General features: G+C 40.2%; 1 non-coding gene and 1 pseudogene across 1 annotated transcript; both read right to left on the bottom strand.

The window, feature by feature from the left end:
- Positions 1-6398: 6398 nt before the first annotated feature.
- Positions 6399-24968, bottom strand: part of LOC100778614 (probable WRKY transcription factor 33) — a 32310-nt pseudogene continuing 13740 nt past the window's right edge.
- On the bottom strand, positions 9100-9206 carry LOC112999994 (small nucleolar RNA R71). Its single transcript, XR_003265267.1, has one exon. It is a non-coding gene; the product is annotated as a small nucleolar RNA R71 (small nucleolar RNA).

A 24968-nucleotide genomic window follows, 5' to 3' on the forward strand; every position in this document is an offset into this window, starting at 1 on the left:
AACAAAGTTTTTTCGGTCATGATTGTGTAGGTTCAACTAGAAGTTTTATATAAAATAATTAATTAAATAACTGTATGATAAATAAATATCAATAAATATTAATAAAAATTTTAATTTCTGATTTAGGAATGGGTCTTGATGTGACTCCTATCTAAAATCCATCATTTTGTAACATAAAAGTGAAAGTATAATGAATATAAGAATTTAGATAAAATAATTATAATTAACAAATATAAAATTAAAAACACATATTTATCTAAATTTGACACTATCATACGCTACACACTTAGTTGTCAAATAATGTCAAACAAATTTTCATTTAAATAAATTTAAGTAATGTCTTTTCAAAAAAAAAATTGAATGCGACAACGGTAACGTAACCATATCACTCACTCATAACATCCTCAAAAATGGAATAATAACAAGTTGTTTATGATAGATTTAATTAGTTAATACCTTTATCACATATAAAAATTATAACGTAAATAATTTCTCACTCTCTTCTCTGTTCCTAATCTGAAATTAATAATAGTACGTGCTTCTTTTCATTTATCTACTAAAAATCATATAAAAACAAATTTGAGACAACCAATTGTTGAACAACTTTCGCACTTGCTCTCACGTTTCTAAAGTAAAGGGGAGAGTGTAGTCTTAATTTAGTGATCACTTGCATGTGCGCAAGAATTTGATTGGTCTTTCAAATTTATTAATTGCAATTTTTATTGATGGTATATTGTTTTTTTTTGTTATATTGTTTGAATTATTTTATGGTGTTGTTCTGTTATGATTGTTACATGTTGTGCTTGTTATTTTAATAGGTTACTCAAATTTGTTGATCGATTTTTTTTTTCCTAAATCAAATACATATATATACACACATCATCAAAGATACACACCAAAGAGGATATAAAATAAGATGCTAATGAAGAAATTTGACCGACAAAAATGGAGGGAGTTTTTTTTTTTCTTTCTAATGCAAGTAGGGAGTAAAACAAATAATTGATTTGAAATTGATACATTGACCGACTTGTAATTCACACAAATATCCTGAAATGAAAATACTTTCCTTCTTGAATTGAAACAACTAACTTGAAACGGGAAAGAGAGAGAGAGAAATAAATGATTACATGTATGAGATCTCAAAACAATTGATCAATGAATATGTTTTTTTAAAAATAAAAAATTAGAAAGCACTCGCACAACATTAACATTATTAAATTGACATCTTCAATAATTTAGAATCACATATAATTATTGTAAGCATAGGTATTCTTCAACAAACAACAACAACAACAACAACAACAACGCCTTATCCCACTAGGTGGGGTCGGCTACATGGATCAACTTCCGCCATAATGTTCTATCAAGTACCATACTTCTATCCAAACCATTAATTTCGAGATCCTTTTTTATAACCTCTCTTATAGTCTTTTTGGGTCTTCCTCTGCCTCGAATTGTTTGTCTTCTCTCCATCTGGTCTACTCTCCTCACTACAGAGTCTACCGGTCTTCTCTCTACATGCCCAAACCACCTAAGTCTATTTTCCACCATCTTCTCTACAATAGGCGCTACTCCAACCCTCTCTCTAATAGCTTCGTTTCTAATTTTATCCTGTCGAGTCTTACCACACATCCACCGCAACATCCTCATCTCCGCTACACCTACTTTATTCTCATGTTGGCTCTTGACCGCCCAACATTCTGTTCCGTACAAAATCGCCGGTCTTACCGCAGTCCGATAAAACTTTCCCTTTAGCTTGATCGGTACCTTTGCATCACATAACACCCCCGATGCTTTTCTCCATTTCATCCATCCTGCTTGAATGCGATGATTCACATCCCCTTCAATTTCCCCATCATCCTGTATTACAGACCCAAGATATTTAAACCGTGTGACTTGAGGAATAATATGGTCTCCTATTTTCACCTCTGAGTTAGAAACCCTCCTTCTTTTGTTGAACTTACATTCCATATACTCCGATTTGCTTCTGCTTAGGCGAAAGCCATGTGTTTCTAGAGCTCGTCTCCAAGTTTCCAACCTCTCATTCAACTCCTCCCTCGACTCTCCAAGGAGGACTATGTCATCTGCAAAAAGCATGCATCTCGGCGCTATCTCTTGGATTTGTTCCGTGAGGACATCCAGAATTAAGGTAAAAAGGTAGGGGCTAAGGGTTGACCCTTGATGTAAACCAATTGTGATGGGAAAATCGTCTGACTCTCCACCCTGTGTCCTAACACTAGTCGATACCCTATCATACATATCTTGGATAGCTCGAATATATGCAACCCTAACCCCTTTCTTCTCTAGATCTTTCCACAAAATCTCTCTAGGCACTCTATCATACGCTTTCTCCAAGTCAATAAAAATCAAGTGCAAGTCTTGTTGGGCCATGCGATATTGCTCCATCACCCGCCGTAATAAATAAATCGCTTCCATGGTCGACCTTCCCGGCATGAAACCAAATTGATTCTCAGTAACTTGAGTCTCCTTTCTTAATCTCCGTTCGATCACTCTTTCCCATAATTTCATGGTATGACTCATGAGCTTGATTCCCCTATAATTTGCACAATTTTGTATATCCCCCTTGTTCTTATAGATTGGCACTAACGTGCTTCTCCTCCATTCCTCCGGCATGCGTTTTGACCTCATAATTTCGTTAAAGAGTTCGGTGAGCCACTCAAGACCTCTATCTCCAAGAGTTTTCCACACTTCAATAGGTATGTTGTCTGGCCCCACCGCCTTACCATTACTCATTCTTTTCAACGCTTCCTTTACTTCCTGTTTCTGAATCCGACGATAGTACTTATAGTTCCGGTCCTCTTCTCTTGTGTCTAGACTGCTAGAGTCATATCCATATCCATCATTAAATAAGTTGTGGAAATACGCCTTCCACCTTTCCTTGATATCTTTTTCATGCACTAAGACTTTGCCTTCTTCATCCTTAACACACTTTACTTGATCCAAATCTCTAGTCTTCCTCTCTCTACCCTTAGCAAGCCTATATATAGATCTTTCTCCGTCCCTGGTTCCTAGAGCTTGGTATAGTCTATCAAAAGCTTGGGCTCTTGCCTCACTCACCGCCTTTTTGGTTTCATTTCTAGCTATCTTATACTTATCCCAAGTTTCAGAATTTCTACACCTAGACCACTCCTTGAAACACTCCTTTTTTACTCTAACTTTGCTCTGAACATTTTCATTCCACCACCACGATTCTTTACCCCTAGGTCCAAAACCTCTAGATTCACCCAACGTCTCTTTAGCCACTTTAATAATCTCTTGGGACATCTTGTTCCACATATCATTTGCACTTCCTTGTGATTGTCCACACCAACCCTCCCATATCTTTTGTTGGAAGATTCCTTGTTTCTCACCCTTCAAGTGCCACCATTTGATCCTTGGTGCTACCAGAGGACTTCTTCTCTTTGCCCTATCTCTAATTCTTACATCCATAACCAAAACTCTATGTTGGGTAGTCAAGCTCTCTCCCGGGATAACTTTACAGTTCAAGCAATACTTCCTATCAGACTTCCTGATAAGGAAGAAATCTATCTGAGAACATGTCCCTCCACTTTTGTAAGTGATAAGATGTTCCTCTCTTTTCTTAAACCATGTATTGGCTATAGAAAGATCCAAAGCCTCCGAAAACTCCAAGATGGATTTACCCTCCCCATTCATCTCCCCTAGGCCAAAACCCCCATGCACCCCCTCAAAACCTCTAGCCACGCTACCTACATGTCCATTGAGATCCCCTCCTAGGAAAACTTTCTCTCCTTGGGGTATATCCTGAAGTACCCCTTCTAGATCCTCCCAAAATTTTACCTTAAAGTGTTCTGCTAACCCAACCTGAGGTGCGTACCCACTAATAACATTAAAGGTGTCCTGTCCCACAACCAATTTTAAGACTATGATACGATCTCCTACTCTTCTTACATCCACGACATCCTTCTTCCACTCCTTGTCCACAATAATCCCTACCCTATTTCTTGATCTGATTTTTCCCATATACCACAGCTTAAATCCCGAGTTGTCTAATTCTTTCGCTTTTTCACCTGTCCACTTAGTTTCTTGTAGGCACATAAAATTGATCTTCCTCCTCACCATAGGTATTCTTCAACAAATTAAAAATAATTTTCTTTAATGAGTTAAATTTTAACACAATCTTCATTTTCTTTACTTTCTGCAAACAAAACCAAAGTTCACAAATAAACTACAAAATACAGAAACCATCAAATAAATAAACCAAAGTTCATGGAGTAATAATCAATAATGGCGTGCATGTGATTCAAAACATTTATACGATAATGGTTATTATAATGAATTCTTTTTTACAACAGTTATTATAATGATTTCTAGCAAGCTAAAAGAAATAACAAAAATAAAATATATAGAGAAGGTAAAATAAATAAAAAAATATTATGCAATAAATTTTTTAAAACCAAGGATACTTTTGAAAATTTGTTAGAAATTAGAGAGATAAAGAGAGAAATTAACATGAGTTAGTGATTAAAAATTAGTTACTTGCAAATCTGATTTAGTAAGCAAAAATCAAATCATCTATTACATATTAAATTATATTAAAACTGATTTGCATGTGAGCAATTGTAGAAAAGATCGACAATTATGTTACTGTGATGATAACACGTGATCCAATATTTAAAATGGGTAGTAAAACATCATTGCATCTTTGTCGATTATTGAAAAACTGATGTAGTAAAACATGCGGTGACATTTTTGAAATTAATACCAACTACTTTAAGGCGTTAACGATGGTTTTTATAAAATCGCCTTTGATGTGAATGTTACGAAGGCGGTTTTATAAAAACTGTCTTTGTTTCTAACCCGACTACTACGATTTTTCGAAAAATGTCTTTGAAGTCATCAGATTTTTAATTACTTTAATTTTCACTTTTCACTCTTTGAATACAAATGTGCCTTTAATTTCTGCAGTCTGGCCCTTTACTCCGCGATGACCTCCGAAGTCTACCGCAAGCTATGTCGTGCCCGCACTACTCTATCTCACTCTTGTGTGTCTCACCGTGACAGCTAGCGCATTCTGTCTATTGCTTCCAACTTCCTCCGGCCGTCATGTAGTAAGTACCAATGTCTTCATTTGTTATAGCTTTCATTCATATGTGGCTGGTGTTTGCAACATGCTTATGAATTTGTTGACATTGTGAATTTGTTGGCTGCTTGAAGTTTACCCATGCTTGTTTCACTTTTTTTATATGATTACATTTGTTTGCATTGATTTTACAAAAAATTAGTATGTGTATGCAAAATAGCAATGTAAATTGGTAATGCGTTTGGGTCTCATTGTACTTTGTGTTGTTTCAACTGTTGATTATCACGATCAATAATAAATTATAAACTAATCAATCATTCAGGAATCACAATTTATAAATATATGAATATGTACAAATTATCTAAGATGTAAAAATTCACTTTATCTTCAAAGATTTATCCATCATATGATGTGAAAGTTCTCTAGGATACAACAAGTTCATCCTAAGAATAATTTAGGACAACTATTTCTCTAAGTTTAGAATTTAAAGCGAAATAGTCGAAGATTAAATATTCACCTCTTTGATCATTAGACCAACTTCCTTGATCATGCTACCTATTTTTTTAAGCACACAATTAATCAATCTAAGTATTTGTCAGTTATTATAATTGCTTAATAACAAAGCATCTTTTTCCCCCAACTCAATTATAATAAGTGCTCAATAAAGGATTAGGTGGGCTCTGGATGACTGAGCCTCTGTAAAATAAAATTAAAGACTATCATGAAAAACCAAGAAACGTAAGGAGACACCTTAATGATGTACTATTATTAAAGAAATGGGTAAAAGTTTTACCAAAACCAGTGATAAACTGGATAATTGTTTTCATTTATTGTTTAGTAGGACTTATGTGAGGTCCATCTAATAGTAGAAAGATTTGTTAATAAAATAATGTGAGAAAGTATAAGTTTACCATTTGTTCTAGAGTTAGACAAAATTCTCAGCAGCATGAACATTTTGCTGACTAAATCAGAAGCCACTAACTATTTCATAATTTGAACAAACAAGGACTTTGATTGAAAAATTTATAGTCAACAACACAACCCAAAGTAACCATAACTAGTAAGAGTAGACATTTGTATACCAAAGTAGAAATTTCCAACAACTAGTATTAATCTTAGAAAGCAATTGAACAAAAGCAACAAAAGAATAATAGAATTCAAGGTCAACACATTTTCTGTCTCTCCTATGACTAAATTGAAAGTTTAAACAAGGCCTAACTCTTGTCAAGCTTTAGAAAGTTGTAGCAGTAGTCTCTAATCTTAGTACACCAAAATTAGTAGATGCTCATGAATTTCTTATTCCTATACTCTATACATAAACATATAAGTGATATTTTTATGTGTAACGTTCTAGTGTTCTTCTGCTTCCAAATTTAAAAGTTCTTTGACAAAAAGACTGAAGAAACGGGTCATTAGCCAAAAATCCGATGCTTTCGGGGCTCAACACCAAGTCCATTGGAAAAGGTTCTTGGCTTGCAGATGTTGGTGGCTTTGTGTCATGAAGTGAGTTTGTGAAACTTGCTGAGTTAGAATAATTAGTCACTGCGGAGGGCCTAATAGGGGCAGGATCTATTACAATATTGGTGTTGGTGTTGTTGTTTAGAGAAGTTCTATTCATGCTATAGCTTGAGTTTCCTCGTCCTAAAGGTACATCATGGATATGTTTCCCTTCATAAGTTGTAATCACAGCTTTCATATCATGTGCAACTCTCTCAACATGTTTTCTCACTGGACAACCCAGGGCTACACATGTGTAGTAACTCCTACAGAAAGAATTTGCTTAATTCATGGCCTTAACTGGTAGGTAATAATAGAAATTGTAACAGTTAAAACCATACGACTAATCAATTCTATTAAGAGTTTAATTGAAAAAAACAAATAGTATAAATGCTTTTTTACACTATCATCCAATTACAAATCGTGTTGAGTTCGTTGATTTTTGTAATAACTAACTTAAAAGTCCACAGAGATGATTTTTGATTGATTGACAATCAATTTTTTTTTTACACTAGTCCAATAGTACATCATAGTTAAACTCTTCTATTAAAATCTAAAAGATGGAAATACCTAGGGTTTGGGTTTCCTTTAACTAGTTTCTGTCCATATTTCCTCCACCTATATCCATCATCAAGTATGTCAATTTCACTTGTGGTTTGAACTACAACTCTAGGTTCCTTAACAGTTCTACTCCCAGTAGAAGAATAGGAATGACCATCATTTTCATCCTCTCTGATGTGCCATTATTTTCTCTGCGCTTAATTTACGTTCATGCTTAATGATCATTTATGATTAATTGGTGTATGTGTTGCTTAATCACATAATGAATGCCTTATGTTAAATTTCGCTTAGTAATTTAATTTAGGGTTGGATTAAGTGGTTGAACTGATAAAGGATAAACACTCGTAACCTAGGATAAGAGACTTGCTTGTGAATCAAGGGGAAGCAACGTGTTTTAATTTTGATATTGTCTAATTCACATCTATTCGCTGTTTAATTTACAAAAGCAACCAACCCCCCCCCCCCCCCAATTCGTTACTATTTTCCTACTATCTGTTATGAACATTTGGTTTATCATTGCTCATTGGAAAACGACTTAGGATCACTTCCTAGTTACTGCATTTTAATGTTTATTTGATTCGGGTACAGCCTCGATCAAATTTGGCGCCGTTGCCGGGGAGCAATGTCCAAAGGTTCATAATAGCTAGTGATTTGTGTTTTATGTTTAGTTGTTTTATGCTTTCGTGTGGTATTAGTATGTTGTGTTAGTGCGTTGTTCTGTTTTATTTGATGTCCTGTTTTGCAATTTAGTAGTACCCCTTGTTCAACGTTTCCCCTGTTTCAGTTTTATGTTTTGCTGTGAATAGTGCATATCGACGAAATTAGAGACTGATTATGTGTTACTGTTGACACAACATTACATTAGCGACGACTGTTTACAATTTAATTGGCGATTTTTGTTTTGATGGTTAGGGTTGTTATTTTTGGCTGAATTTTTGTGTGGTAGGTTCTTTTGATTCATATTTTGTGTGAAAAATACCAGGAACACTTGGTGTGGCTGGATTTGAGAGATTCAAAAAAATTTGAGAACTTGTGTTTAACAAAACTTCAAACGACCATAACTTTTGCTCTGGGTATCAGAATAACTATTATCATATTTGCATTTGGGATAGAAAAAATATTCCTATACTGTGGTAACCTGCTGAAGTAGGTTGAGGACTCCCAAACTCCAAAAATCAGCCGTTTACTAAGTTTTTTTTAAGTATTATTGTCCTATTTTTCTAAACTTTGCTTAGGTAGTTTTCATAGTTAGACTTTGAATTTTTGTCTGAAAATTTTTGTGCTATCTTTTCATGATTTTAGGGTGTTCCTCACAAAATCTCAGCTCATTTTGATATCATTTGAGTATAGTTGTAGTTTTACCCCCTTGTTAGGTGCTTGTTGAGAAACACATTATTTGCTGCATATAGTGCATGACTAGGGGCAATCCAGGCGATTTAAAACCCTTTGATCCTGAAATAGATAAAACCTTTCATAGATTAGTTAGGCATAGTGTGCATCCTGATCATTTTGTGCATTTTGAGCATTCTGAGTATTCTGTTGCTAGTGATTCTAAATATTCTGATTTTGAGCATTCCACTACTAATTTTTATATTGAGAACATGGCTCAACCTCCACCTCATGAGAGGACTCTTAGGGAGATGGCTGCACCTGATTTCACTTATGAAAGCTTGTGCATTCAATATCCTGATGAGGGTGTTCCATATGTTCTCAAGACTGGACTAATACGTTTGCTGCCCAAGTTTCATGGTCTTGCAAGTGAAGATCCTTATAAGCATCTTAAGGAGTTCCATATTGTTTGTTTCACCATGAAGCCCCCTGATGTCCAAGAAGATCATATCTTTCTAAAGGCTTTTCCTTATTCTCTGGAGGGAGTGGCAAAAGATTGGCTATACTACCTTGCTCCCAGGTCTATTTTCAGTTGGGATGACCTTAAGAGGGTGTTCTTGGAGAAATTCTTCCCTGCATCTAGGACCACTGCCATCAGAAAAGACATTTCAGGCATCATGCAACTTGGTGGAGAAAGCTTGTATAAGTACTGGGAAAGATTCAAGAAATTGTGTGCAAGCTGCCCTCACCACCAGATTTCTGAGCAACTTCTTCAATATTTCTATGAGGGACTTAGCAACATGGAGAGGAGTATGATTGATGCTGCTAGTGGTGGAGCTCTTGGTGGTATGACCCCTGCTGAGGCTAGGAATTTAATTGAGAAGATGGCTTCCAACTCCTAACAGTTTAGTGCCAGAAATGATGCTATTGTCATTAGAGGAGTGCATGAAGTAGCCACGAATTCATCTTCATAAGCTGAAACTAAGAAGCTAGAGGGTAAACTAGATGCCTTGGTTAACCTGGTAACCCAGCTGGCCTTGAATCAGAAGTCTGTACTTGTCACAAGACTCTGTGGTTTATGCTCCTTTGCCGACCACCACACAGACCTTTTCCCTTCTGTGCAGCAATTGAACAGCCTGAAGCTTATGCTGCAAACATCTACAATAGACCTCCTCAACCTCAGCAGCAAAATCAGCCACAACAGAACAATTATGACCTCTCTAGTAACAGGTACAATCCCGGGTGGAGGAATCATCCCAACCTTAGATGGTCGAGTCCTTCACAACAGCAACAACAACAGCCTTATTTTCAGAATGCTGCTGGCCCAAGCAGACCATACGTTCCTCCACCAATCCAGCAGCAACAACAACAACAGCAACAACCCTAGAAACAACAAACAGTTGAGGCTCCTCCGCAACCTTCCCTTGAAGAACTTGTGAGGCAAATGACTATGCAAAACATGCAGTTTCAACAAGAGACCAGAGCCTCCATTCAGAGCTTAACTAATCAGATGGGACAATTGGCTACACAATTAAATCAACAACAGTCCTAGAATTCTGACAGATTACCTTCTCAATCTGTCCAGAATCCCAAAAATGTGAGTGCCATTGCATTGAGGTCGGGAAAGCAATGTCAAGGACCTCAACCAGCAACATCTTCCTCATCCGCAAATGAACCTGCCCAACTTCACTCTACTCCAAAAAAAGATGATGACAAAAATTTAAAGAGTAAGTTACCTAACAATTTCTGTGTAGGTGAATCTTCGACTGGTAATTCTGATTTACAGAAGCAGCATATCCCTCTTCCATTCCCTCCAAGAGCAATTTCCAACAAATAAATGGAAGAGGCAGAGAAGGAGATCTTGGAAACATTTAGAAAAGTAGAGGTAAGCATACCTCTGCTGGATGCAATAAAGCAAATTCCAAGATATGCTAAATTCTTGAAGGAGCTGTGCACTAATAAGCGAAAGCTTAAAGGAAGTGAAAGAATTAGTATGGGCAGAAATGTCTTCGCATTGATTGGTAAATCTGTTCCCCAAATCCCTGAAAAATGTAAAGATCCAGGTACATTCAGTATACCTTGTATTATAGGGAACAATAAGTTTGACAATGCCATGCTAGATTTAGGAGCTTCTGTTAGTGTTATGCCTCTGTCTATTTTTAATTCTCTACCTCTAGGTCCTTTGCAGTCAACTGATGTGGTAATTCATTTAGCTAATAGAAGTGTTGCCTATCCTGCTGGTTTCATAGAGGATGTCTTAGTTAGAGTTGGTGAACTGATTTTCCCTGTTGATTTTTATATTATGAATATGGAGGAGGGATTTTCTAAAGGATCAGTTCCCATCATTCTAGGCAGACCTTTTATGAAAACTGCTAGAACTAAGATAGATGTATATGTAGGCACACTATCTATGGAGTTTGGTGATAAAAATATTCATTTTAATATTCTTGATGCTATGAAACACCCATCAGAAGATCTTTCTATATTTCATGTTGAAATAATTGACCATATTGTTGATGAATACATGACTGATCTTCATTCTATTCTGCATGCCTGTCACTCTTCATGCATTGAATCTGAATTTGTACTTGATCATATGTCTGAATTTGATGTTGAGAGTGAATCTGAAATTTATATTGATTATATGTCTGGTGATTTTTTACCTCTTGAGATTGATTTTGTAGAGTCAGATAGAACTAACCATGTTTCAGGAAGTACACATACCTCTGACTTTCTTTATGAGGTACAGGCTGAGAAACCATCTCTTTCTACCATTATCCAGCCTCCCACACCAGAATTGAAGCCTCTGCCATCAAATTTAAAATATGCTTACTTGGATGATAGCAAAAGTTTTCCAGTAATTATATCTGCCTCCCTTGCTGATGAGCAAGAGGAGAAGCTGTTAGCAGTTCTCAAGAAGCATAAGAAGGCTATAGGCTGGACCCTGGGGGACATTCCTGGTATTAGCCCCTCCACATGTATGCATCGGATAAATTTAGAGGATGGGGCTAAACCAGTAAGACAGCCACAGAGAAGACTCAACCCGATGATTCTTGATGTAGTGAAGAAGGAGGTAACCAAGCTTTTGCAAGATGGAATCATTTATCCTATCTTCGACAGCCAATGGGTGAGTCCCGTCCAGGTAGTCCCGAAGAAAACCGGCCTCACCGTGATAAAAAATGTGAAGGAGGAGTTGATTCCTACTCGGGTGCAGAACAGTTGGAGAGTCTGCATTGACTATAGGAGGTTGAACCAGGTTACCAAAAAGGACCATTTTCCACTGCCATTCATTGACCAAATGCTTGAACGCCTGGCAGGTAAATCTCACTACTATTTCCTTGATGGTTTTTCTGGTTATATGCAAATCACTATTGCTCCTGGGGATCAGGAAAAGACCACATTCACTTGCCCCTTCGGCACTTTTGCCTATAGGAGGATGCCTTTCGGCCTGTGCAATGCCCCTGGTACCTTCCAGCGGTGCATGATTAGTATTTTAGTGATTTTTTAAAAAATTGCATAGAGGTGTTTATGGATGATTTCACTGTATATGGATCCTCTTTTGATATTTGTTTGGATAGTCTGGAAAAGGTTTTGAATAGATGCATTGAAACTAACCTTGTTCTAAATTTTGAAAAATGTCATTTTATGGTTGAGCAAGGTATAGTTTTAGGCCACATTATTTCCAATAAGGGCATTGAAGTAGATCCTGCAAAAATTTCTGTTATTTCACAATTGCCTTACCCCTCTTGCGTGCGAGAGGTGCGATCTTTTCTTGGTCATGCAGGATTCTACAAGCGCTTTATAAGAGATTTTAGCAAAGTAGCCCTTCCACTATCCAACTTGTTGCAAAAGGAGGTGGAGTTTGACTTTAATGATAAATGCAAAGAGGCTTTTGATTGCCTCAAAAGAGCACTGACTACCACCCCCATCATCCAAGCACCCGACTGGACACCCCTTTTTGAGCTTATGTGTGATGCATCAAATTATGCATTGGGGGCTGTCCTTGCTCAGAAAATTGATAAATTGCCTAGGGTGATATATTATGCTTCTAGGACTTTAGATGCTGCCCAAGCGAATTATACTACTACTGAGAAAGAGCTATTAGCCATAGTTTTTGCTCTTGAAAAAATTCGTTCTTATTTGCTTGGTACTCGCATTATTGTTTATACTGACCATGTAGCTTTAAAGTACTTGTTGAAGAAGGCTGATTCAAAGCCTAGATTGATCCGATGGATGCTCTGGCTCCTAGAGTTTGACTTGGAGATCCGTGATAGGAACGAAGCACAAAATTTAGTTGTTGATCATTTGAGTCGGATCGAACGTGTGTCTGATGAGGATTCACCCATTCAGGATGATTTCCCGGATGATCATTTGTATATATTGTATAGTATTTCTGATTCTCTTTCTACTCCCTGGTTTGCTAACATTGTCAATTATTTAGTTGCCTCTATTTTTCCTCCCTTAGCATGTAAGGCTCAAAAAGATAAAATTAAAAGTGATGCTAAAAATTTTATTTGGGATGACCCCTACTTGTGGAAATTGTGCAGTGATCAGGTCATTAGACGATGCATTCCAGATCATGAGACTGACTCAGTCCTGCAGTTTTGTCATTCTTCCGCACCGGGAGGTCATCTGGGTGTTCAAAGGACAGCTCGCAAAGTGCTTGACTGTGGCTTTTATTGGCCCACCATCTTTAAAGATGCGTGGAAGATTTGTAGCACTTGTGAGCAGTGTCAGAGAGCAGGAAGTGCATTTACATGGCGACAACAAATGCCTCAGCAACCCATGCTATTATGTGAGGTGTTTGATGTCTGGGGCATAGATTTCATGGGCCCTTTTCCTGTCTCTTTTGGTTATGTTTACATTCTCCTTGTAGTTGATTATGTTTCAAAATGGGTGGAAGCCAAGCCCACTAGAACTAATGATGCTAAGGTTGTTGCAGATTTTGTCAGATCTAATCTGTTTGTAGGTTTGGAGTACCTAAGGCAATCGTTAGTGATCAAGGAACCCATTTTTGCAACAAATCAATGCATGCCTTGCTTTAAAAGTACGGGGTTGTACACAGGGTATCCACACCATACCACCCCCAAACCAATGGACAGGCATAAATTTCTAACAGGGAGATCAAGAGAATTTTAGAGAAGATTGTGCAGCCAAGCAGGAAAGATTGGAGTACCAGGCTTGATGATGCTCTTTGGGCACATAGGACTGCCTACAAAGCACCCATAGGAATGTCTCCTTATCGAGTTGTCTTTGGAAAGGCATGTCATCTTCCAATTGAGATTGAGCACAAAGCATACTGGGTAGTGAAGACCTGCAACTTCTCTATGGATCAAGCTGGTGAGGAAAGAAAGTTGCAACTGAGTGAGTTAGATGAGATCTGCCTAGAAGTGTATGAGAATGCCAAGTTCTACAAAGAAAAGACTAAGAAGTTCCATGATAGCATGATAATTAAGAAGGACTTCATGGTTGGGCAAAAAGTGTTATTGTATAATTCTAAGCTTGGACTCATGAGTGGTAAGTTGAGGTCTAAGTGGATTGGTCCTTTTGTTGTTACTAATGTTTTTTCCTTATGGTACAGTTGAGATCAAAAGCGACTCCACAAACAAGAGCTTCAAGGTCAATGGACACCGACTTAAGCCATTCCTCACAAACCCTTCTTTAGTGGACATAGTGGTGGAAGAGACTTCCTTACTCCACCCTACTCTTCCTCCACCATGACTTAGGGAGTTTTTCTTTTCCTATCTCCTTCTTTACTTTTATTACATTTTTCCGATTCTATTTGATGGTTTAATTGCTTTTAATCTTTTACTTGTGCTACATTGAGGACAATGTGTTGTTTAAGTATGGGGGGAGTGTTCTTTGGTTTTGCTAGTTTTGTTAGCTTTGTTAATTTTGTTAGTTGTGTTAAATTTGTTAATTTTGTTAGTTTTGTTGGTGTCGCAACCTACCCTTCGGCGGGAGGGCGACGCGAGACTCGCAGGATGCGAGTTCCACGAAAGGAATACGCGCGGAGTCGCCACCAACGTTTATTTGAGGAAAACGTCGGAAAAACCGGAAAAGACGCGATCTACGAACTTTTAAGTGAAAGGTTCGGGAGTTGTATTTACGCACGGGGAAGGTATTAGCACCCCGCACGTCCGTCCCAAGGGACGGCAGCCTTTAATCGAATGTGCAAACGTGACTTTGATTTTTATGTTCCCTTTTTATGTCTTTATATCCTTTATACCCTTTTGATATTTTTCTCTTTTTGTGGTCGACAAGGGTGTTTCCCTTTGCTCCTACGTATTCCTCAATTTGAGATGAGAAAATCAGACCTACGTAGTTCTTTCGGAACAAAGTGTTTGGTTAAGTTGTTTTTTATCTTTTTGCAAGATATATTTTGATTTGAACAAAAAGGTCATTTGAGGTGTTTGGACCATTAAATGATCTTTTGATTTTGAAAGGAGAGAAACGTTAAGGCGTTGGACCATTAACGATCTCTTGTTTTTGAAAGGAGAGAAACGTTAAGGCATTGGACCATTAACGATCTCTTGGGGTGGTCGACAAAAGCGGGGCTTTTGCTCCTACGTATCCTCAATGAGGAACTCAGACCTACGTAGTTCTTTCTTATCAAATGATTCTTTTTTACTTAAGTGGTGATCTTTTTAAGGCGTTTGGACCTTAAAAACGATCCATTTTACTTAGTGAGAAATTGAAATGACAAACTTCAAAAGCCTATTTTTTATAGACGAGCTTGACTAGGCGAGTTGATTTTAGCCTTAGTTTCACTTTAGTTTTTAATCAATTCGATTAAGAATGAGAAATCCCAAAGAGAAAACGTCCGATTGATTTTCCGCTTTATTTTGCTAAAAGATGTTTTTTTGATTATTATATTATTTTTTACCTCTTTTTGATTTCCAACGTGGTTACGGCACGACCGAACGGTCGGAATTTATTTTAACCGAAGTTAACGGATAATACAATTCAAACGTTCGGTGGAAATTTATTTTATTTTTAAGTTAAGCGAGAAATGACTTAAGTAAAATGGCTTAAGCACGTCAAGAGGGGGTATAAAAAGTAAACAAAATGAGAATAAAAATGCACGAAACACAATGTGGACCACTACGGGTACATAGAATGAATCGAAAAGCTTGGTTCGAGGTACTTACCCGTTGAAGATCGAAGAACGATGAAGAACGAATGAAGAACGTCGAAGAACGGTTGAAACCTTTGCGAGATTCCTCACGGAAAACGTTACGGAAACATTTCGGAAGCGCCTCGGCTTAGATTTTCTTCACGGAAACAATTTTTCCAAGCAAATTCGAAAGAGAGAGAAGTGCCTAAGGGGCTGAACCCCTTCCTTCTTCACTTCCTCCCCTATTTATAGCAAAATAGGGGAGGTGGTTGCCGCCCAGCTCGCCCAGGCGAGCCAGGTTGCTTCCTCCAGAAGCAACAGCCTTCTGGAGGAATATTCTGGAGGGCCCAAGTGGGCCTGGGTGCTATTTGCACCCCCATTTTTACTAAGTACACCCCCTCTGCTTTTTTTGGTGATTCTTTTTTCGTAAAGTTACGGAAACTTACGAATTTCGTAACGATACTTGTTTTCTTTCCGTAATGTTACGGAACCTTGCGGATTACATAATCATCCCCTTTTTGACTTACGGAATGTTACGGAACCTCACTTAATTATGCAACGATGCTTCCATTTGATTTCCGGCGTGTCACGGAAACTTACGGATTGTGCATCAATATTTTTTTGGTTTTTCGGCATGTCCTGGAATTTCACAAATTGCCTAATGATGGGTACCAAGCACCTCACAAGGACCAAAGAAAGGTCGCATGTCATCAAGCAAAAGTCCCCGGACGAAATTAGGGTATGACAGTTGCCCCTCTTTACTTGTCTTTTATTGGAGATAAAAGGAAAGTAAAGATAAGACACTAATTTCGTCCCTCTCGATTCGACGAGAGTCGCGGGTGACCATAAAATCTCCACATGCAAAATGACTTGTTGTTCCCGGATTTCCACAAATTGCCTAATGATGGGTGCCAAGCACCTCACAAGGACCAAAGAAAGGTCGCATGTCATCAAGCAAAGGTCCCCGGACGAAAATTAGTGTATGACGCTAATTTCGCTCCTCTCGGTTGACGAGAGCCGCGGGTGACCATGACTTGTCGTTCCCGGAATTTCACAAATTGCCTAATGATGGGTGCCAAGCACCTCACAAGGACCAAAGAAAGGTCGCATGTCATCAAGCAAAGGTCCCCGGACGAAGATTAGTGTATGACACTAATTTCGCTCCTCTCGGTTGACGAGAGTCGCGGGTGACCATGAAATTTCCACATGTAAATGACTTGTTGTTCCCGGAGGAACAAAAGGTGCAGAAGACTATGTCAGCCTCTGCATGCTATCAAGCGTTCTGTCTTACAGATAGCAAAAGAATGTTTATACGGATGACCACTCGGGTATTTCCGCGTATCATCGGGCCCGCCGCCTCTGGATGATACAAGGGTGCAGAATGACCAAATTTGGTCTCTGCTTGTCATCGGGCCCGCCGCCTCTGGATGATAAAAGGGTGCAGAATGACCAAACTTGGTCTCTGCTTGTCATCGGGCCCGCCGCCTCTGGATGACACAAGGGTGCAGAATGACCAAACTTGGTCTCTGCTTGTCATCGGGCCCGCCGCCTCTGGATGACAAAAGGGTGCGGATAACCGTAAGGTATCTCCGCGTATCATCGGGCCCGCCGCCTCTGGATGATACAAGGGTGCAGAATGACCAAACTTGGTCTCTGCTTGTCATCGGGCCCGCCGCCTCTGGATGACAAAAGGGTGCGGATAACCGTAAGGTATCTCCGCGTATCATCGGGCCCGCCGCCTCTGGATGATACAAGGGTGCACGTCACATGACCTCAGGGTCAGTATGACAAAGATTATGGGGCGGCCGACAAAAGCAAGGCTCTTGCTCCTACGTATCCTCCAATGAGGAACTCAGACCTACGTAGTTCTGGATAACTTGTGAGACTTGAAAAGTCTCCATCGGAAAATGCTGACATCTCCGGAAAAGGCGCAGATGACCACATTGGCCTCTGCTCATCAATCACACTTGGGGTCACTAAATGACGAGGTGCGGATAACCGTAAGGTGTCTCCGCGGGCTACCAGCTCTTGGGTCATGGTAACAGAAAGCGGCGCGGTCGACAAAAGCGAGGCTTTTGCTCCTACGTATCCTCCAATGAGGAACTCAGACCTACGTAGTTCTGGATAACTTGTGAGACTTGAAAAAGTCTCGGTGTTTTCTCCACTAAAATGCAAACAAGCTTTAGCAAAGAGACAAATATTCCAACTGTTTAGAGCAGCATATGCTTTTTTGAGTGACAAACAATGCGTCTACCAGGGAAGGAGAGTCTGCTGATGGGATCCCCCATAACCATAAATGAGATTTTGGATGTTAGCATTTCGTTTCTAAATGACCATTTAGAGGAAACACTGGGTTCGACAAAAATAGAAGAAATCCACTCAAAGTGTATCAATCTCGCACAGGTAAGTGTTTCATCCTAATTCCGAACCATAGATATGTCATGACTTGACTTTGCAAATTATTTCCTATCAAATCAAAAATTACATGCGTGATCATGGATCAATAGGACTTCCCTTGGGAATGGGTTCTTTTGGTGGGTTTTTTTTTCGGCTTTTGTGTGTTTTTGGCTTTTGATTTTTCTGGCTTTTTCTTTTTCTGTTTTTTTTATTTAGTGCGGGGCGAGAAAAAAAAGTCGCTAGCGCACGGGATATTGGTTGGTAATCAAAGGGAGAAGACCATTTTAGGTCGTGGTTTCCTTTCCTTTTTTTGTTCATTTGGTGACAATTCTGTATTGTTCAGATATTGTCCGGTCCAAAGACCTCTCTACACATTTCTTCTGTTTTTCCTTCGATCCCTGATCAGGAGCTTTCTTTCCTTCTTCTTCTTCCTTTTTTACTTTCTCCCATTCTTTGATTTGGAATTTCCTTTCTTTTCTTTTTGCTTTCTCCCACTCTTTGATTGGGGAATTTTCCTTCTTTTCTCTTCTTCTTCTTCTTCTTTTTTTTTCGCTTTCATTGGAAATTTTCCTTCTCTTTTTCTTTGATTGGAAATTTCCCTTCTATTCTTTTTTGCTTCCGAGGGTAAGGATTGACATTCTCACCCTGGGTCAAGGTTTATGGTGAGTCGGGATTTTGGCTCAAAGCTCGTAGAATGGCTAGACATGATACATGTCAGGGCTTGGTTTGGTTCAAGGATAAAAAGGGATGCCCCACATTATTTCCATGACACAAATGCAAAAATGATGATTTGGAAATTTTATGCAAAACTGGTTATGCATGCACCTATGCGGACACTCAAATGTCAAATTTTTATGGTCATGTGATGCTAGGGCTCAGGATTCATTTCCTCTATTTTAGTCAACCCAACGTTTCCAAAATATGTTCTTTTATCAATTTGTGCATTCATCCGAGTCCATTTTGGGCGTCTGGGAAAATCTTCACAGCATTCACCCTTCAGGTGTATACACATTTTTTCAAAAACTAGTTATGATCAGTGAATTTTTCCAAAGAAAAGTTGGAAGTCATCTCTTTTCAAAAGCATGTTGGTTTTTCAGCTTGACAACTTATTTTTCTTTTCCTTTTTTATCATTTGTTTATTTCTTTTTCTTGTTTGTTTTTTTGTTTTTTTTTTCATGAGGTATTTTGCTACCTAAACATGTGTATATTTTTGTGAGGTATTTTTGCTATATACACGCATATCCAAGGTATCTTGCTACCTAAACATACATATATATGTTTTGTGAGGTATTTTTTTGTTTACATACACGCACATCTAAGGTATCTCTCTACCTAAACATACATATATATATTTTGTGAAGTATTTTTTTGTTTACATACATGCATATCTAAGGTATCTTTCTACCTAAACATACATATATATTTTGTAAAGTGTTTTTTTTTGTTTACATACATGCATATCTAAGGTATTTTCACTACCTAAACATACATATATATATTTTGTGAGGTATGACTACCTTCCGAGCTTGCGCTTGTTTTATTTAAATCCCCAGGATCATGAGCAACTAGGTGCATCCTACTATAAAAAGTGATCAAATAACAAGCATAGATTCAAAAGGTACTAGGTTGCCTCCTAGTAGCGCTTCTTTAACGTCTTTAGCTGGACGCCTTATGACTTGTCGGTCACTGACCTAGTACTTTTCTTACATTTGGCTTTGGACTTGGTCGCCTATTGGTCGGCCATGTTGTGTAGGCAATACTCAAACCTTTTTGTGGATGAGCAGAGGTGAACTCTAGAGGTGATGGCGGTGCGTCTGTTTCCCGCTGCCGACCATCCCAATGCTGCTGTGGTGTTTCGCCCTGCGCCTGTCTGGGGCGCAGTACTTCTTGATGAAAGCTCGATTAGTAGGGGGCCTGATGCCCTTGCTGGAGGTGACAGGTACTCCGTAGAACTGACAGAGACCCGTAATTAGAGCTTGACAATTCCAAGACCCTGTTGGACTTCTTTGGGTCCACTAGGTGTCTTGCAGTCGCGATCCCTGCAAACAATAGATGAAATCAGAAATCAGTTGAGCGATGTGCATACTTACCTATGATGACGTGACCTTGCCGGGGGGGTACGGGCACCCCGTAGGATTGATAGAGGCCCGTAACCAGAGCTGGAAACCCCAGGGCCCTGTTGGACTTCTTCAGGTTCACTGGGTGTCTTTGTGGGTGCGATCCCTGCAAACAAATAAATGGTATCAGAAATCAGTTGAACCATATGCATACTTACCCATGTCGGGACGGCACAGACCAACTGATACTTCCGCAGGGGGAGATTGGCATTGCGGTCGCTGGGCAGAATGTTGCTAAGTAGCAATGTCATCTATATCTGTGTAAGAGTGGTCATGTTGGTGCGCATGGTCCGCACTCTTCTCTTTGCAGCGGCACGGGTGAAATCTTGCCCCAGTATGCATAGTAGCTGTGTGATAGCCTCCCTCTCTGGTTGTGCTCGCACAGTTGACCCTCCTCCAATATCAGGGGGTGGCCCAGGAACCGTTAAAAGGAAACTACTGGTCCCTTAACCGGGAGTGCAAGTCTCGGTTAAGCATTTAAGGACAGAGGACCTTAAATTATCTTAAGGTGTGGATATGGAGCCCACTGAAAGTGAGGACGCGTAGTCCTCTAAAGGCGAGGGCGTGTAGCCCTCTGAAGTTCAGGACGTGTCGCCTTTCGAAGGCGAGGGAGTGTAGTCCTATGATGGCAAGGACGTGCAATCCTCTAAAGGTGAGGGCATGCCCCCCTTTGAAAATGGGGAACATGTAGTCCTCTGATGGCGAGGACGTGTAGTCCTCTAAAGGTGAGGACGTGTAGTCCTCTAAAGGTGAGGGCGTGTAGCCCTACAAAGGTGAAGGCACATGACCCTTTGACGGCGAGGACGTGTAGTCCTCTGAAGTTGAAGGTACATGACCCTTTGAAGGCGAGGACGTGTAGTCCTCTGAAGGTGAAGGTAACTAGTACCCAAGGTGAGGGCGTGTAGCCCTCTCAAGGCGAGGACTTATAGTCCTCTGGAGGTGAGGGCGTGCAGCCCTCTGGTGGTGAGGACGTGTAGTCCTCTCAAGGCGAGGACGTGTAGTCCTCTGACGGTGAGGGTAACTAGTACCCAAAGTGAGGGCGTGTAGCCCTCTCAAGGCGAGGACATGTAGTCCTCTGGAGTAAGGGCGTGCAGCCTCTGATGGTGAGGACTGTAGTCCTCTCAAGGCGAGGACGTTGTAAGTCCTCTCAAGGCAGGACGTGTAGTCTTCTGACGGTGAAGGGTAACCCTCTCAAGGCGAGGACATGTAGTCCTCTGAAGGTGAGGGCGTGCAGCCCTCTGATGGTGAGGACGTGTAGTCCTCTCAAGGCGAGGACGTTTAGTCCTCTCAACGGTGAGGGTAACTAGTACCCAAGATGAGGGCGTGTAGCCCTCTCAAGGCGAGGACATGTAGTCCTCTGGAGGTGAGGGCGTGCAGCCCGCTGATGGTGAGGACGTGTAGTCCTCTCAAGGCGAGGACGTGTAGTCCTCTCAACGGTGAGGGTAACTAGTACCCAAGGTGAGGGCGTGTAGCCCTCTCAAGGCGAGGACATGTAGTCCTCTGGAGGTGAGGGCGTGCAGCCCTCTGATGGTGAGGACGTGTAGTCCTCTCAAGGCGAGGACGTGTAGTCCTCTCAACGGTGAGGGTAACTAGTACCCAAGGTGAGGGCGTGTAGCCCTCTCAAGGCGAGGATATGTGGTCCTCTGAAGGTGAGGGCGTGCAGCCCTCTGTTGGCGAGGATGTGTAGTCCTCTAAAGGCGAGGACGTGTAGTCCTCTCAACGGTGAGGGTAACTAGTACCCAAGGTGAGGGCGTGTAGCCCTCTCAAGGCGAGGACATGTAGTCCTCTGGAGGTGAGGGCGTGCAGCCCTCTGATGGTGAGGACGTGTAGTCCTCTCAAGGCGAGGACGTGTAGTCCTCTGACGGTGAGGGTAATAGTACCAATGTGAGGGCGTGTAGCCCTCTCAAGGCGAGGACATGTAGTCCTCTGGAGGTGAGGGCGTGCAGCCCTCTGATGGTGAGGACGTGTAGTCCTCTCAAGTCGAGGACGTGTAGTCCTCTCAACGGTGAGGGTAACTAGTACCCAAGGTGAGGGCGTGTAGCCCTCTCAAGGCGAGGACATGTAGTCCTCTGGAGGTGAGGGCGTGCAGCCCTCTGATGGTGAGGACGTGTAGTCCTCTCAAGGCGAGGACGTGTAGTCCTCTCAACGGTTAGGGTAACTAGTACCCAAGGTGAGGGCGTGTAGCCCTCTCAAGGCGAGGACATGTAGTCCTCTGGAGGTGAGGGCGTGCAGCCCTCTGATGGTGAGGACGTGTAGTCCTCTCAAGGCGAGGACGTGTAGTCCTCTCAACGGTGAGGGTAACTAGTACCCAAGGTGAGGGCGTGTAGCCCTCTCAAGGCGAGGACATGTAGTCCTCTGAAGGTGAGGGCGTGCAACCCTCTGTTGGCAAGGACGTGTAGTCCTCTAAAAGTGATAGGTACAAGTACCCAAGGGTCCACCCTTATGAGAAAGCAAGATATCGACTCATCGAGAGGGCCGGTCATCCCAAATCCACAAGATTTGGACATTAGATGTAGGAAATCTATGCAGTTAACTTGATTTTTAGGGATGCAGATGCATGCAACCTTTGTCGTGAAATTTGGTAAATGCGGACTTCATATGAAACAATGCAATGTAATGGAAAGTTGTACAATGTTCATGACATTCTTTCCCTATTTTGTGATTTTGATTTTGATTTGATTTTTTTTGGAAAACATAGATTGACTGTCCTTTTGAAAGAGGTGATAATTCATGCGACCTTATCCTATCTTTTTGCAAATCTCTCTGGGAACTCCCTCAGAGTGTATGTTCTGTTTGATTTAGTCACTTGACCGTTTTGGAGTGACGGGAATGGAGTCGTTTGATAATTAATCAATCTATTGAAATTCCAGGGCTTGTCTCCCTTTTTTTTTCTTGTTTAAAAACATCGACAGGTGTGAACTTTTGATCGGCCCCTATGTTCACTTGAGGCTCATGCACGGTGCCCCTCATTGCCCCAGTGTAAGGCTTTGAGGTACCAATCGTTGCCTTTCGTCATGACCTTGTAGGAGGGAACCTATTGGGTGAGAACTTCTAATCTGCCCCTAGGTTCGCTTGAGGTTTTTGCATGGTGCCTTTCGTTGCCCCAGTGTAGGGCTTAGAGGTACCAAGTGTTGTCTTGTTTTCACGACCTCGTAGTGAGGAAGAATGAAAGAAGCAGTTGATTCTTGCAAAAAGAATTTTCCAAGGACGAGAAATAGTTGAAGGATTTTTTTTAGTTGATGGATTAAGTCAAATGACTCCTATGTAGAAGCAAGATGTTTTGATGTTTTGATGATGCCAAAGGATCAAGTGCTTCCAAGTTTTATTCAAGACAAGAATCCAAGAAAATCAAGATATATGATCAAGTTGATCTCTAGAATCTTAGGAAGAAGTTTCCAAATTGAAGAAGCAAAAGGTTTGACCAAGGAATTCTATCCTTTCAAATTGAGATTTGCTCTCTGGTAATCGATTACTAGCAGTTTGAAAATGTTTTAATTCAAATTTTTAAAACCTGTAATCGATTACATAAGTCTTGTAATTGATTACCAGAGGGGATTTTCAGAAAATAATTTCCAAGAGACATATCTATTCAAATGTTTTATGAATGGTCATTCAAATGTTTTAAAGAGAGTTTTCATTGCCCAAACAGTTTTATCCTCTCGAAAGATCAAGAGTTTTTCTGAACTGAAATGTCTTATCCTCTCAAAAAGATTCCTTGGTCAACCACTTGCTTATTCAATAAGGAATTTTTGATTGATCTTCATTTTACAATCTACCTCTTTTACGAGAGACCTCTTCTTCTCTTCTTCTTATTTCTGAAAAGGGATTAAGAGACCGTGGGTCTCTTGTTGTAGAGGATTCCTGAACACAAGGGAAGGGTTATCCCTGTGTGCATTGTTAATCCGAAAAGAGAGATTGATAGTTCAATTGGGGAATAGTCTTTGCATCTTAATTCAACCCCCCTTTTTCTTAAGGTAACTGAGGCCATTTGTCCAACATCCTATTCTTGATAACTCACTTCTCTCTAAAAAGACAAAATGAGGTCACATGAACGTCTATATTTTTACTTGAAAACACAGTCAATCAAATGCCTTTTTATTTTTTTTATTTTGAAACTTATTCTTTATTTTGAAACTTATTTGTTTTGAACTTTGCTCGTTGTTTTACGGCACCCCCACCAACGTGCAAGATGAGTAATCTCTGATTGAACGGTCTTGGAAGTCAACACTCAGGAGCGCAGGTTGCTTGAGCAAACAGACGAATGGCTTACACCCACATTCCGGTGAAAGTTGAATAAGCAAACATGCGTTTGTGAGAGGATGAGGGACAAAGATATCAACTTTATCCATTTCATTTAACATTGTAGCTGTGGTTTACAATAATGGCATAAACTTGGAAACCCTGATGAGTCATTAGGGACACCTAACAACAGCTTTCAAAATTGCCCCATGTGTGGCATCTCTCGTCAATGTCAGGATTTACACGCAATTCTCCTCAAATTTCAGCCAGCCCGCATCAATTAGACCTTGCACCTTACGCTTCAGAGCCCTACAATGCTCAATGGAACGCCCCGGGGCTTCTCCGTGACAAGCACACGTTGCGTTCGAGTCGTATTCTCGGAGAAATGGAGGTTGATGAACCATTGAATTATCAAGTAGATATGGGATCAAGTTTAGCATATGACAACGGAATTTGGGGTGAACCCTACAGGCTTTTTGCTGCAAAATTCCTTTTTGTTGGTGTTTTTTTTTTGGTTTGTGCTAAAGGTGGTCTTCGTCATTGGAAGTGCGGTAGACAGACTTTGTGGTTGATTTAGGGATGGCCTTTGTGGATAACTGGGTGGTGGGGTAAGGAGGAGGTTTGTTATTGGCTGAGTAATGACATTGTT

The sequence above is a fragment of the Glycine max genome, chromosome 17 (genome assembly GCF_000004515.6).
Source record: "Glycine max cultivar Williams 82 chromosome 17, Glycine_max_v4.0, whole genome shotgun sequence".
Classification (NCBI taxonomy): Eukaryota; Viridiplantae; Streptophyta; class Magnoliopsida; order Fabales; family Fabaceae; genus Glycine; species Glycine max.